This window comes from Piliocolobus tephrosceles, chromosome 1 (assembly GCF_002776525.5).
Source record: "Piliocolobus tephrosceles isolate RC106 chromosome 1, ASM277652v3, whole genome shotgun sequence".
NCBI lineage: Eukaryota > Metazoa > Chordata > Mammalia > Primates > Cercopithecidae > Piliocolobus > Piliocolobus tephrosceles.
Window position 1 is genome coordinate 173,766,600 of NC_045434.1, and position 16,792 is coordinate 173,783,391.

The window sequence follows — 16,792 nt, forward strand, 5'->3', positions numbered from 1 at the left end:
TAAAATTTCCCATTCCGAGAGAGAGAGAGAAAAAAAAGCTGGCTATAAGGCAGCCTGTAGCGGGGTGTGTTTGCAAGATGAACTATCTGCTTTTCCACTTTGGCAGAGCAGAACAAAAGGGCTGGGCAAGAGACCAGGAGTTGTCAGTAGCCCTTTGTGTGGTCTTGGCCTGCTCAGCTTCTCCTTAGCTTCACCTTAGCTTTCTTGGACAAGGTTATACCTATCACCTCAAACTAGAGGGGAAAGGTTTTCAGCACTGAGATGGAGGACAGCACCAAGAGGTGTACAATCAGCCAGAGGCTGCTAGCCCGCCTGGCTCCAGCAGGGGGCGCGCCAGCCTATCTTCTTGTCTAGCCACGTCTGTCTTAGATTAGAGCCACAGGTGGTTGGAGCTGCCCACCAAACCAGTGTTTTGTGCATTTCCGAGGAGACAGACAACTATGCAAAAAGTAGGGGTGGGAAGGAGAGGGATCATGCCAGGTCTCTACCTGGCTCTCACGCAACTCTCCATACTGATGCAGTGCTAGTTTTGCTCTGTATCAGTTCAGAGGTGCAGAGACAGGACTAAATGTCTGTTTACCCTCAAGCTGCAGCAGACAAACTGGAGATTACCCAGTTTCTTCGTTGATAAGCCCGCAGCAGAGGAGGCTGGTGATGATGTTTGTTTTGCAGCAGCAACAGTGAGCCTTTAGCTAGAAGTTTTTTCTATCGTCTTTTAAATGGAGACAGGGGTGGTAATACAGAAAGAACTAGTATCCTTTCACTATAACTCAACTGACACACCTGAGACCTGCCTTAGAGAACTCAATTCCTTTTTCTATGTAGTAAGAACAGAGCCAACTATGGGTGGGCTGATTAACATTTGTGCAGCATCGATTCATGCATCCAAATGTTTATTGAACATACACTGTGTGTCAGGTGTTGTGCTAGATGCCTTTGTATCCATTGCCTTAGTTAATGTTCCCAACAGTCCCATCAGGTAAGTATCATTTTCTACACTTCAAAGATGAGAAAAAATGAGAATCCTAAAGGTAAAAACCTTTTTTTTACACTCACGTGTCTAGTGAGAACCTGGATTCAAACACTGCTCCCCTTCCACTACTTTGTGCTGGGCCTTCTCCACTTGTCTCCAGGTAAAATCACATCAAAAAAAGAAACAGGTTAAAGCAGAATAAGAAGTAAACAATGGCATCATTTAGAGGTGGTGGGGGATAGGCAGAGGGGAAGGAAGCATGTTAAGTTTACAGGCTGGGAAAAGTGTGTAATGATTTCAGGACTTTTTAGCACTTGCTGCTGAAGCCCTGTCTTCTTCCTATCTCTCATTCCCATACATCTGTCTGACTCTCTTCTAGCCACTCCAGAGTCCTCCAGAGAGCAGAGTTTAGACAAGGGGCCCATTTATCACTTGACATGCAGAGGCTTCCAGATTATCCAGGGACCCTGGAATCTCAGCAGGGTTCTTGGGCCCATCCTGACACTCTCTGGGTTACTGGCCCCAAGCAGATAATCTAGCTCTGGTTCCCTATCACTTCCTCCTTCTGGGGTTTGCAAAATAAGCCTACTATGTCCCTCATTTCTTGTTCAGAATTCTTCCTCCAAGTTCCTGCCTTCTGAGCACTAAAGAAGTCCTTTACCTTGTGGCTGAGCTTAGCCAATGGGGCATCAGCTGTCTTGGTTAATATTCTCTTTTTCCTTCTAGTTGCTCAGGTTGGAAGCCCTGCCCTTGCCTTAACTCCTTTATGTCTTTCTCCTCACACAGCTGACCAACCACCAAGTCCCATTGCTTCTGCCTCTTTGATGTGTCTGCCTTCAAGTAGTATTATGGAGTGACTCTGAGTCAGACAGACCTGAATTTTAATTTCAGCTCCACCACTTGCTAATAATCTTATAAATCATTTAGAGCAGTTTACTTGCCCCATCTCTAAAATGGGACAATAATGCCTATTGGCAGGTTGTTGTGCATTTCCCTTCCTCTATCCTTCCCATGCTTTCCCTTCTAGCCACTCCCACCATTATTTCCTACCTGAATTGCTGGAATGGCCTCCCTGTCTGCAGATGCTCTCCTGTTAACCCATTCTCTACTTGGAAGCTTCCAGGAGCTCCAGAAAACATGATCCCATTTTGTGGTACTTCTTTCAAATTAACTGTCCAAGCCAGGAGCCTGGATATCATCCAACTTTTGTGTCTTTCACACTCTATTTCTGTTCAATTGCCAAATCCCGCTGGTTATGCCTGCTTGTTCTCTCTAATTTCCAGCCAACATCTCTATTCCTCTTCTCATCATTCAAGACTTAGCTCATGTGTCCCAACTTCATGACATCCTCCCAGTCTTAGCAGTTGTCATTAATTGCTTTCTTTTCTTGGTTGCCCTAACACTTTGCTTATTCATCTGTTTATCAATTTTTTTTTTTTTTTTTTTTGAGATGAAGTCTTGCTCTGTCACCAGGCTGGAGTGCAGTGGCATGATGGCTCACTGCAACCTCCACCTCCCGGGTTCAAGCAATTCTCCTGCCTCAGCCTCCTGAGTAGCTGGGACTACAGGCATGCACCAACATGCTCAGCTAATTTTTGTATTTTTTTAGTAGAGACAGGGTTTCACCATGTTGGCCAGGATTGTCTTGATCTCCTGACCTTGTGATCCGCCCGCCCAGGGTTTCCCAAAGTGCTGGGATTACAGGCATGAGCCACCACGCCAGGCCTGTTTATTAATTTTTCACTCAGGTGATTGTCACCTCCCCCACTATCACTTAATGTCTTTGAGAGAAAAGTTCAGGTTTTATTCATCTTCACACCTCCCATAGAACCTAATGGTTCCAGACAGGTCAGAGGCACTCAGTAGCTATAGCAGAATAAAAGAAAGAATGAACGAAATCTCAAATCCAAAATTCTATCCTGACCTCACCCTGATAACTGAATCTTAATTATGGATTTATCTTCCCAAAACCTTAACCTCTCTGAGACATTCCACAGCTCGGATTTCCTCCACGGATTCCTTTACCACAGAATCATGCTCCAACTCAGCATTAAAGGCAGCATGGTATGCTAGCGTGCTTTAGACTTGGAGTCAGAGGTCCTGAATGATCTTCAAGGCCCCAGTGTCCATGGGGAGATGGAGGAGACAGATTTACTTAATTCTCCAATAGTTTCCTGAAGGCTAAATTCTTTTTCAGAGTTCAAGGCAATTAGGTCCTTTTTTCTATAACAATAATCATAACAACAACTGTTGCTGGTGTGGTAATAACTACTACTTCTGCTGTTGCTATTACTACTAGTAAAAATATTGCTGCTGCTATTACTGTTACTGCTGCTACTATTACTAGTCTAATCTACTTCTACTATTATTCCCATTACTACTGCACTGCTGCTGCTGCTGCTGCTGCTGCTACTGCTTCTGCTACTATTACTGCTGCTATTGCTGGTACTGCTAATCTAATGCTACTACTGCTGCTACTACTAATCTAGTCCTCCTCCTTCTCCTGCCGTTGCAGCTGCTACTGTTACTGCTGCTGTTCTGCCCTGAATGAGTGCTTACTTGGCTCCAGGCCCTGTACTGATTGCCTCGTCTTACATGATCTCATACAATCCTCACAACACCCCCATGAAGTAGGCATTATTCTCCTCATTTCCCTGCTAAAGACACAGAAGCTTAGGGAGACTAAGGAATCTGCCCAAAGTTGCACAGCTTATTCTAAGTGGAGGAGCCTGGGAGTCATCAGACTCTAATGCTTGTGTTCTTTTAGTTTTCCCCTCCTCCTTTTTGGGTACAGTCCTAAGACTGACAGTACAATAAATATTTAATGCTGGTTATAAAAGGCCTCCACCTCAGGGAGCTCACTGGGTTATGTTTGTTCCTGTACATGACCTCATTTTGCCTGATTCCCCTGAGCCTTGCTTTAGGCGGTCTCCTTTGCAGCTGGATGTCCCCATATGTCCTCCATGCCTGAGTCTCTTCCTTTGAAACAACTGCTGTGAAATGATTGTCTTAACAGGTAGGATTGGTGCTACCCTCAGAATTGTAACAACAAGTGAGGTGCTTTGCCGGGATATTAGGATGGGGTAGTGCAAAGGGCGCCCAACTCCTTCTACTAACACACCCTCTCCCATACTCCTGCATTATAAAGAGGGTGCTGTGTCACCAACTAAAAGGAGTTTCCCAGTAAATATCCCAAAGTCTTCCTCTTCCTCTAACCCAAGCCACATTCTATCCTCAACTCCCAGAACTCAAATTGTCAAGTCAAATGGATTTAAAGATGTAGCCATTAGGAAACTGGGTTCTGCTCCTAGCTCCGATACTGCCTGGCTGTATTAGACAGTAAGTAAGTCTCTTGCCCTGGATGGAGTTACCCCAGAGCTTCAGTTGGTTTCAGTTTCTTACTCTTTGATATGGAGACATAATCCTCAACTGACATACTCCTCAACCGAAAACAAAAGAAAAAGAATCATGAGGATCAACTGAGAAGATAAATGGGAAAGTACAGTATTTTGAAAAATGTTTTCCAATATTTTCTTTCTTCTGAGACCTCATAAAGGTCCCTACTTCATCCATGCTTTTAACCTAAACTGTCTCATCACTAATTTATCCAACAGAAATAATTAAGCGTCTGTGTTTGCTAGGCACCTCCCCATTCCTCTCTGCTGCCCTGATTTTTGCTGATTTTACAAGACCCCTCCTTCAAGAAGTCTTTCCTGGTGCAATGGCCCTGAGCTTCTAGGGAACCACTGTCTAAACATTTCATTTGACACTTGGTAATGGCTTTGGTATTTCACTGTGGTATATCAGCTCTCTTCCCAATTCAACTTTCCATTGTTCTTGGACTGAGATGTTTAGAGAGGGCCAAAAACAGTCTTACTCATTTCTGGGGCCCCAGGGCCTTAGCATAAGGCCAGAGACAGAGAAGCCATTCACAGAGAATTTGTGGCTATTGCTGCTGCTGCTGGTGGTGAGAAAGAGACTGAGGATGCCTGCTCTGAGCAGAACATTTTTGTGATGCTGACACGCCTCCTTTTCTCTCTCCCTCCAGAAGTTCACAAATAAGCAACCCTGAAACTTCTGGATAAAGTGGAGCAAACCTAGCTTATAGGCCCGCATAGGAAGTTGTGAGACTTTAGGCTAATAGTATCCATAGGAAAGAAAAAAACAAAGGAGAAAGTTAGGGAGAGACTAAGACAGGTGAAAGAGATAAATTGACTATGATGTATTTGAGGATATGTGTATGTGTGTACTACCATTATGTGCACATCTTATATGAATAACTTCTTTATATTTGTGTGTGAAAATGCATAAGTTTGTTCAGTTGTGAATGTTTTTACTGAATATTAGATGACAGATCATTGTCAAGTTTAAGCAGATTTTTTTACATCTACTCATAGTCAGAGGTCCTGGGTTAAGCTGCTATTTGAAATTCTGTCTACTTTCTTGACATTTCATCCATATTAATGGATCACCCCTCTGCCCCAGCCTCCCAGGGACTGTGCTCAGCATGATGTCAGGGCCACCTCTCCTCCTTCCCAGTCCCAGTGAAGGCTGATCCTGGCTGGTTCAGCCAAGCCAGTCCCTCTGGGGTGGAGAGCTCACCAAAAGTCCCCTTTTCAGACTCTATCTCCAGGTGATCTTGTGTTTAGGTCTCTTTTCTGTATTTCAGCTTTGTGTTCCTGTCTGTTTTTCTCTTTTTTTTTTTTTCTTCAGATCAGCCTTGACTAAAGTTGAAAAAGACTGCTCATGTGGTGTTATGAAGAAGGGAGAGGCAGTTCTCCTTAATACCCCTAATACCTTTCCAAAGTGCTCCTGGAGCTGAAATTCCACGATTCCAGGGGGTTTGTTTCTGTTCAATTTCAGAAGCACTCACTGAGGGCCTGCCCTAACGTAGGTCGAATACCAGATGATGGTCAAAAGTGAAGGGTGCACAACTGTGAAATAAGTACAGTCATGCACCACCTAACAATGTTTCAGCCAATGCCAGACTGCCTGAATGACAGTGGTCCCATAAGATTATAATACTATATTTTTATTGTACCTTTTCTATGTTTAGATTTTTTTAGATACACAAATGCAAGCATTGTGATATAATTGCCTACAGCATTCAGTAGAATAACATGCTGGACAGGTTTGTAGCCTAGGAGCCATAGGCTATACCATGTAGCCTAGGTGTGTAGCAAGCCATACCATCTAGATTTGCATAAGCACATTCTATGGTGTTCACGCAACGATGAGATCACCTAACAGTGCATTTCTCAGAACATATCCCTGTCATTAAGCAACGCATGACCATACTTCATTGCTCTGGCCTAAAGAGCAGCTCCGTGGAACTCGAGACTTTGCCTTTACTGAAAAGCAAATCATGGGGTGGGGACTTTCAAACATCAAGCCTATTTGTCAGACATGCCTTAATACATTCTTTTCTAAGTTTAATATTCATTCTTTCTTTTATTCATTTATCCTTAGGGAGGCCATGTGGTTTGGTTGAAAGAGCACTAACCCAGAGCCTGGATTTAAACCTAATTCAGCTGCTGTCATTTCCCCTCTTTGAACCTCAGCTTCCTCACCCACCGAATGGAATAAAGAATGATTGCTCTTTCTAAATCACAGGATTACTCTGAGGAATTTCAGGGAAGGTGAACGTAGTGGGGAGAAAGAACTCACATTCTCTGAGTTCCTACTACAGGCAGCACTTTGCATGCATCCATTCTGTAGCCATACAATAGGAAGGGGACGGGAACAAGTGAGGACTGTCAGGAGCAGGGACAGAGGCCTAGAAACGATCCATTAGAAGGAGTCTTAACTGGAATCAGAGAGACCAGGAATCTAATCCCAATCTGTTCCTACCATTTATATAACTTTAGAAAAGTCACTGTGCCTCTCTAAGCCTCAGTTTTCCCATCTATAAAATGGAATCTGTTGAAGTAGGTGATTGCTAAGGGCTCCTCCAGTTCTGCCATTTTGGGTCTCTAGGAACACCCCCTTTAACCCACTTGCCTACCCTAAAAATGATCTCACACTGACCGTGGTGTACATGTCAGGTTGCTAGGCCCTAATGCTTGTGAATGAGGACTAGGTAGTGAAGTTTCTTTTTTTTTTTTTTTTCTTTTTTTTGAGATGGAGTCTTGCTCTGTCACCCAGGCTGGAGTGCAGTGGAGCGATCTTGGCTCACTGCAACCTCTGTTTCCCAGGTTCAAGCGATTCTTCTGCCTCAGCCTCCTGAGTAGCTGGGATTACAGGTGCACACCACCATGCCCAGCTAACTTTTGTACGGTAGTGAAGTTTTATATTTAGTTCAGCAACTCTGGTGGTGATTCCTGCCTTCCAAAGATTCTTTCTGTCCTCAGACTTGATGCTGAACCAGAGACCTCTGGAGAGGTGAGACGAGCTGGTGACATCACGAACCTTGCATACAAGAGATGCAGTACTGAGGACCTAATTAACATCACCGTGCAATAGGCACCATGGAGCACACTTCAGCTGCCAAACAGAATAAATAAAGCAATGTTTTATCTTAAGTGTTGGTTAACAGTGAGTGCTAAATAGACCGTGTCTTATTTACTGTGACTTTCCTTCACAGGCCTGCTATGGCTGACCTAGACCTCATGAGACAGCATACCCTGATTTCAAGGGTGTGCATTATAGGTTGCTTGTCAAGCAGATGGAAAATTGGGCCTCTGACTGGATGTTGTAATAGGCTCATGCAGAGATGCGGGCACAAGAGTCTGGAAACTGATGTCTGACAGATCAAACTTAGAGTCCTGCTCTGCCACGGTGTGGCCTTGAGCCATCCCTGTGAACCTGTTTACTCACTTTTAAAATGAGATTAATTAATGTCTGGGTTACAGGAAGGTTGTGAAGGGCGGATGATGAGAGGATATAAATAAAGACCAAATGGAAGTGTCCCATAGAGGGTAGGTATTGTTCTCAGTCACATCCACATTACTCTTATGCTTAGTATTTCTAAGTCAGTCAAACCAACACCCTGACATACATTATAAATGGATAATGTGGCCCCTCATTATAACTGACTAATAATGTAACAGGGTCTTTATCAACATCAGGTGGTCATTTGTCTGCCTCCAAGAGTGTCTTCCCTCTTCTCACTGTAAAATCAGTATTCATTCATTCCTTAGTAAGGTTTACCATGGTATCTTAGTTTGGGTTCTTCCAAAAGCAAAGACTGCAACAAGGAACTGAGAGGAAGTAGTTTATATGCCAGGTGACACCAAGAAGCAGAGATAATGGAGAGGCAAAAGAGAGACCAACAGAGAGGGAAAACAGAAAGGGTGTGTTAAAGAGCTAATTATCACTAAGGGGAAAGGGGCCTCAATCCCTCTCAGGACTTTCTAAGTGATGATTTAAAAACTCTCCTCGGAGTTGAGGATTGCCTCCTTGGGAGTGAATTCCCCCTTGCTCTTCTGCAAGGTGGATTCCCTGAGGCAGCTGAGATCCATTTGATGAGGGATGCAGACCTGGGGCATGGAACTGTCCATCACACTGCACTAAGTCAGGTGGGCTGAGGTGTGGGGCAGGCAGCACAACTGTCTGCTCTACATGGGTTTTACAGATAAAACACAATTTGTTTACTCATTTCCCTTTTGTTGGCTATTTAGGCCATTTCTCATTTTTTGGCTTGGGCTTGGAAAGGTCAGTGAGCATGAGTGCCTTGTTTTTTCTATTCCATGGCTGGGAAATTTAGTAGAAACAGTGTCTGAGTCAACTCTCCATCCCAAGAATCCGGCATAGTGCCTGCACAGAGTTAAGTACCCAGTGATTATTTGACAAGTGAAGGAATGGATAGATGGATGGATGGGCATATGGATGTGCAGATGAACTTTCTCCTTTGTAAGAATCATTTCTGTGTACAAATGGGGGTTGGTGAATGGAGGTTGGAAGAGGTTGGATGCAGATGGACTTTGATGTATAGGTTAGTCAACATGGGGCATGGGCAGGTAAGTCAAGAAGCCCTCAGAAGAAGTAAATCTAGGATTGGATCAAGTGACCCGGGTCAAGAACCCATCAGTGCTGGGCCTGTTGACTGACTTGGTCTGACCTGGCGCTCCAGCTTGGAATCAACACCACAAATGGGAACCAGAAGAGTAGGTGAACTGGGATCAGAAAAAAGAAGCTCCCAGGAAGGCCAGAAGTCTGAAGTTGGGACTCAAAGAACCTCAGATTTAGACACTCTTAAAACTTTGCAAAGTCTTGCCCTTACTTACTGTCAACTCTGATATTGCATGAAAGCTGAATTTTCTTTCAACAATTAGTGCAATTCACCAGGAAAAAGGAAAATAAAAACAAAATGTTTGAGATTTTACATATATTTTGTTTCTAAATACCTTTTTTTATTATAGTTAAAAACCTCGAAGACCAATTTCTATAAGTAACATTTCATTTTTTATTATAAACTTAATGCTATTTATTTGGAAACTTTTGAAATTTGAAAAATAAGAAAAAGCATAAAGAAAATAACCCATCACCACCAAAAGAGAAATTTTTATATATTTTTGGTATATTTTTAACAAAATTGAAGTAATTTTATATTTACAGTTTTTTTTTTTTTTTTTTTGAGGCAGAGTCTAGCTCTGTCGCCCGGACTGGAGTGCAGTGGCCGGATCTCAGCTCACTGCAAGCTCCGCCTCCCGAGTTTACGCCATTCTCCTGCCTCAGCCTCCCGAGTAGCTGAGACTACAGGCGCCCGCCACCTCGCCCAGCTAGTTTTTGTATTTTTAGTAGAGACGGGGTTTCACCATTTAGCCAGGATGGTCTCGATCCCCTGACCTCGTGATCCGCCATCTCGGCCTCCCAAAGTGCTGGGATTACAGGCTTGAGCCACCGCGCCCGGCCTATATTTACAGTTTTAAACACTTTTTATCATTGGGGTCCCCAGCTGAACTGTGTAATTAAGAATTCTCATGTACATTTCTCCATGCCGTCGAATATTCTTTGAAAAAAGTAATTTTTACTGGCTAATATTATATCATATAGATAAAACATAATTTGTTTACCCATTTCCCTTTTGTTGGATATTTAGGCCATTTTTCATTTTTTGCTATTATAAATTATGCTGGTATGAATAGAATTGGGCAAAATTCTTTATTTGCAGTATTTCCTTTAAACTTCCCTGCAAGCCTGTGAGGTGGTACTATGCATATTTTCTTTTTACAGAATAGAAAACTGAGGATCAGAGAGGAGTTAAATAATTTGTCAGAGGTAACTGTCTTAGTTTGGGTTCCCAGAAGCAGACCTTGAATAAGGACTTAGTGCAAAGGGTTAAAAAAGAGATCTCAAGAAAAACTGGTAGTGAAATAGGAGCATGAGACAAGGGAGGGAGGGCAGCCAATGAAATGTTCATTATCAAGCAAGTTACCATCCTCGATGACCAAAACTTAATCCTCGGGGGACTCTGGAAGCCAGTGTAGAACTCATATCTTAAGAATTATCTTGCATGAGGGATGAGGGAGCTGAATATTTTTCACCAACCCCAGTCAGTCTTGGTTGAGGCTACTTCTAAGGGGTGTTAATTTCCTATCACTTCCGCCTGCTGTGGAAAAGGGGCAGGTAGGTAGTGAGTGGGCAAAACAAGCTCTGACAGTCAGATAAATGAAGGTGATGGCAGTCAGAAGTTGGCAGGACTTCCTACAGTGGTGAAGGTAAGGTGGGCACTGAGAGGAGCACTGAAGCCATATAGCTAGTAACTCTCAGAGCTAGGATGTTACCGCAGATGTGCCCAACTCCAGAGCCCATGCCCTTAGTGATCGGCTTTGCAGAGAAATGAAACCTCCCTGTGGCCTTGGGCAAGTCCCTTCATCTTCAGAGGTCCAGGATCTGATGAAAATAAGGCTATCTGCCATATTTGACTCAAAGCCTTCTGATAAGACAACAGACAACAGGGTGTGTCAGCACTTGAATTATCTGTTCAGCATTATTATTGACCGTTCCCATCAGGTGGGTAGGAATCACATCAGGCAGACATTCAGTGCTTTCCTGATAATAGCTAATTAGAAAAAATTAATAGAAGATGGGCCGGTTGCCAGAGTTTATGAGATGAGCAGTTTTCTAAATTAATTACGTAGTATGCAAGGTACACATGGTTCGTTGAAATACAATATAAGTGCTTGATGAACTTTGGAGCATTCCGTTTTTCTGGCAAGAGGAAGCCAAAGACACAATTACTCATCTCTATGCACTGACAGTCTTCAGGTCTGTATTCTCCCAGGAGGGAGTTTAATTGCTCCATAAGCTTCAAATTCAAGGGCTCCTCAATGCTAAGTTCCTGATGAGCTGCATTAAAGTAATAATGACAAAGACGCCAGTTGATGTGTTTATTAAATATGCGGATCCTGAAAGAGCCAACATGGGCTATTCACACCAAGGTCGTTCCAGATGGGAAGTCAGCACTGCTGCAGCCCTCTCACCTAAATTCACGCTTAAGGGTAAGGTCAAGACAAGCTAGAGAATTGAACCCTGGTCTGTCTGACTGCAAAATCATGTTTCTCTATCCAACCACCTATGTGTTCTTTCCTGCTGGAGATGTTTTGAAGTGTTACCAATTGCCAGGAAGCAAATGTGAATTAGTTGCACAGAACCATTCTTTTGTGGTAGCTACCTGGAGCAAGATTTCTATACCCTGCCCTCACCCTGGTCCACATGTGTGTAAGTATTTGTCTAGATTTTTGTTTTGGTAGTTTGGAGGCAGCATGAGGTAATATTTCAAGGATTTGGGTTTGTAAAATTAGCAATACTTATACCAGGCACTACAGCTATAATTCAAGTAGCTTTTACCAGGTGAATAATGGTGCTAACATCTCCAATTTCTTCTACTACTACTGCCAGGGATAGTTCTCATTTTATAGATAGGGAGCTAAAGACACAAAAAGTGGCATGCACATAACCACACTGCTGGTAAGTAAAAAGTGAGAATTCAAAACTCACTTCAGTCTGGCTTCAAAGCCCAAGCTTTGACCCCATGATACTGCCTCCAACCATCTAGATACTCCCCACTCTCAAAATGCAGCTTTAAAATCCATGAATGTGCCAACAGTTCCAGATCATCTTCTCTAGTCTGACACCATCCCAGAAATTCAGATTCATATAGCCATTTCATTACTAGTTATCTCAGACTTAAACAGAATTCTTGATTTCCACATACACTTTTATCCTTGCCCCAAATGCCCTCCTCTTTTCTCCTTTACTTCCCTGCAATCCATTCTCCACACACAACCAAGGGACTCTTTTTCTTTTTTCTTTTTTTTTTTTTTGAGACCTAGTCTTGCTCTTGCAGTACTGGCTGGAGTGCAGTGGAACAATCTCGGCTCACTGCAACCTCTTCCTCCCAGGTTCAAGCGATTCTCCTGCCTCAGCCTCCTGAGTAGCTGGGATTGCAGGCACCTGCCACCATGCCCAGCTAATTTTTATATTTTTAGTAGAGATGGGTTTTCAGTATGTTGGCCATGCTGGTCTCAAACTCTTGACCGCAAATGATCCACCCGCCTCAGCCTCCCAAAATTCTGGGATTACATGCGTGAACCACCACACCCGGCTCCAAAGGACTCTTCGGCAAAAACATAAATCATATCATAATTTCCCTGCTAAGAGCCCTTCCTCCTTTTCCCATCATGCTTAGGTTAAAATGGGTTAGTCGAAACCTGCAAATCTTAGCTTGACACCCATAACCCTACATGATATGGTCTTTAACTACCTCTCAAACCTCTGCTCCCACCACACTCTCCTTTGTACACTGCAGCCACACTGACTTTCTTCCTATTTCTCAAACATAGTAAACATGAGCTCTTCCCTCCCCTGGTTGCTGCTCACATGTATCCTCCTCAGATGGCCTTTTCCTAAATACTCAACACCAACAGACTGTAGCTGCCAGGTCTACTCTAACATATACACACACACACACACACACACACACAGACACACACATATACACATATATACATATATATATATATAATCTATCTCACCAGGTCATTCAGACTACTTGACACTTACTGCTCTTCAAGTCCAATTACCACGATGCCACAAATATAGTGGACCAGTGTGACATTCTATGGACTGTCCAAACAATCAAGCTCCTCTAGACTACATTGTAACAGAGAGTGAGATAATCAGTGTAGCTCTGGAGCAAGACGGTATGTACTTCTGTCCTAATTCTTTTCTATGGTGGGAATTAAAAATATATACTTACCAAATCAATATGCTGTTTCTATGTGTTATAGCAAATATATCACATCATGCATAACCACAATTAGGCTACCATTTGATTACATCTACAGTAATCCAGCATCTTCTACCATAACCATCTGTTTTGTTCAGCTGGTCAGAATGGTGAGTTAAATAAGAATGTGATGTGGACTACTACCTCTACATCTTCTAATATCTGCCATTCTACTACAATCAGTATTGCTTTTAATTCATTATTTTTTCCTGGATGGGGTACAATTTGGGGGAGGCAGGGCATGCACATTCCCTTTCCCACCATAATGACTCTTGCTTCACAGATCATGAAACAAACCTGAAATTTCTGTCAACTGTTAGGTATATCCATCTCAGTTATGCACTTGGATAGTGCATCGGCTCTACTATGAAGTGGATATGGACCAGGTCTCAGCTTATTCCTGGATTCCCTAGGCCTCTGCTCTAATAAAGAAGCTGTGTTTGCATTTACGGTTTCTTGGGAAAATCCCAGTTCATATCCCAAATTCAGAAGCCCTCAAAGAGCTGGATACTGCTCACTCCCTGGTAGTCAGTGCTCTGGGAAATAGCCATACATCCCTCTGGAGAAATATTAGGAAAAATACTACTGTATATACTGTGGTATTATAGGATCCTTCTCAAAGGAGATCTGGCTTCACTTCATCAGTGAGCTCTGGACTTAAGAACTGCCTCAAGATTGGAAACTGGGCAAAGGGGCATACATAATTTTTTCCTTTGTTTGGCAGCTAACATCAACTTTACACTTACCTTCTCCCAGACTTTTTTGTTAAGTCAAGAAAAGCCCTCATTGTCTGCCCATGTATGTCACCACTTTCATTAGCACATTTCTTACTGCATTAGTGGAGGCTGTCTTTAGGACCCTCATAGGTAACACAATCAGCCTGATAGATTCTCCAGACTTCTATAGTAAATCTACTCTAGCATTGATGACTTGCTTGTACTCTTTGACCCCTTTTTAATATTTTGTCATGACAGTTCTAGCATCTTTCCTCATTTACTGCAGGTCATTGTGTGTGTGTTTGTGTGTGTGTGTGTTTATGTGTGCATACACACCAGTGTGCATGCATGTATTTTCAAGATTAATGAAGCAATATAGCAGCATATTAGGACTGGCTTCAGATATCTTTTAGGATGTTAAATACTAAGTCACAGGTTAATGCCCCTCACATTGATAAAAATTTCTCTTACCCCGTCTTACATTAACCTTCTCCGCATCCCCAGCACTAGTGTCTCAGCATGCATTCCCAGGAGGTACTTCCAGTTTGTGGTGATGCATAGTGGTCAGGTGAATGATCCTTTTGCCCATAAAAGCTGGTCCTTTGAAAAAGAATTGATAAAATCAACAAACCTCTGATTAGACTCATCAGAAAAATAAAAAGTGAGAGGATAGAAATTACTAATATAAGGAATAAAAAGGGAGACATAAGTACAGCTCCTAGAGATTATAAAGGATAATAAGGAAATATTATGAACCAATTTATTCCAACAAATTTGACAGCTTAGATGAGATATAAAAATGTCATGAAACGTGCAAACCAAAAGCTTACTCACCAAACTTCACTCGATTAGATCACCCAACTTCCCCAAAAAACACTTTAGGCCAGAATGGCTTCACTGATCAATTCTATCAAACACTTATGAAAGAAATAATACCAATTCTTCAGAAAATAGAAGTGGAGATAATACTTCCCTATTATCCTATGTAGCTATTAATATTATCCTGATAGAAAAACCCACAAAGACATTATAAGGAAATAAGACTACAGATCAATATCTCTTATGAATACAGATACAAACATCCTCAAGAAAAGTTTTGCAAATCAAATACAGCATTGTATAAAAAGGGTGAGACATTTTCACCAAATCAAAATATCCCCAGAATGCAAGGTTGGTTTTTAACATTTGAAATTAGGGTGATTCACTAATTAGAATTAAAATGAAAATTTACATGATCATTTCAATAGATGTGGAAGAAGCATTGACAAAAGTTCAACACCTATTCATGGTTAAAACCAAAATATAAAAACCTGTCAGCAAAGTGGGAATAGAATGTAGCTTATCAACCCGATAAACAGCGTCTAGAATAGGCCTAGAAACAATGGCAGGTCCAGTAGTAGTGAGCATCCCTGGTGCCTACATTGTGGTCTTAAAACACCATTTCTCATGAAAAGAAATTAGGGCTTCTCAGAAAAGATTCTGGGTCTGTGACAGAAAATGTTCCAGATAAACCTGGAACCTCTTGTCTAAGCATAGAGCAAAAACAATGTCAAAGACTTAACGGCTGTTTAAAAGGACTCAGGAGTCAGCTTATGACACTCTCAGTGGCTAAAGGGGGGACAATTTGAGCGTCAATAAGTGTAACAACTACAATGGCTTAAAAATGCCAAATATGTTTAAAACCATTATTAGTTCAGTAAAAAGTGATTTCATTTCATGGAATGATAGGACAGCTCATTATCTTGAGTAAATCATTATCTTGGAAAGTGGTAAATAGAAAAAATAAAAATTTTATCCAACCTTTCTTAAGAACTGGAAACTGCGCTAACAGCAATATATTAGTCAGGGTTCTCTAGAGAATCAGAACCAACTGGAAATATCTAGCTAGCTAACTATGTATATATAGAGAGATTTATTATGAGGAGTTGGCTTATGGAGGCTGAGGTGTCCTATGATCTGTTGTCTGTATGCTGGAGACCCAGGAAAGCTGACAGCGTAGTTCAGGCCAATGGCCTGAGAACCAGGGTAGCTGATGGTGTAAGTCTCAGTCCAAAGGCAGAAAAAGACTGATATCCTAGCTCAAACAGTCAGGCAGAGAGAGATCATCCAACTTTCCTCTGCCTTTTTGTTCTATTGAGACCTTCAATGTGTTGGATGGTGCCCACCCACACTGAGAAGGGCAAAAACTGTTTATGAATTACGCTAAATCAAACGGTAATCTCATTTGGAAACACCCTCACAGACACTTTCAGAAATACTGTTTAACCAGAGATCTGCACATCTCATGGTCAAGTCGACACATAAAATTAACCATCATCATCAAAAACAGAGAAAATCAGACATTATGGGCTTTCCTTTGAAAGAACACATCACTATCTATATTTTGAAAAAAACCAAAAAACCCTGAATCTGAACAAGTCTCTAGATTCAATTACTAATTTTCATGAAATGCAGAGCAACTTATTAAGCTGTACCATGAGGGATCAATCAGTAAAATTCAGACCATAAAGTAGGCTGGGGGAAGCTCTTAGGTTCCCCATACCTTGAAGGCTCCTTAGAGTTTTAGACTTGACTGAGAGTTCAGTCTGTGGGTCTGTTGCTCTCTGAGGTAGCCTAAGGGAAATGTACTAAGACAAATTTTTGCTGATACTTTGACTGCAAACAATAGAACTTCTTTAGAGCAGGGATTATTGTATTAATTTAACAGATAAGAACCATGGTGGACGTGGTTCATTTTCTTTCCATCCAATCTACTCATCTTCAGTTGTGTAGCCTAGGCTGATGGATGAGATTTAATCCCACTTTCAATTCCAGGGGTGGACCTTGATTAGTTGAGAACAGGGGTTGGCAATTTTTTTTTTTTTTTTCTGA

General features: G+C 42.0%; 1 long non-coding RNA gene across 1 annotated transcript in view; it reads right to left on the minus strand.

Moving 5' to 3' along the window:
• The window catches only part of LOC111523264, a 74,079-nt gene that overhangs the window by 28,743 nt on the left and 28,544 nt on the right, over positions 1 to 16,792 (minus strand). The window contains exon 2 of the long non-coding RNA XR_002725483.1: positions 14,393 to 14,521. This is a non-coding gene — a long non-coding RNA (uncharacterized LOC111523264). The remainder of the gene's footprint in view (positions 1 to 14,392; positions 14,522 to 16,792) is intronic.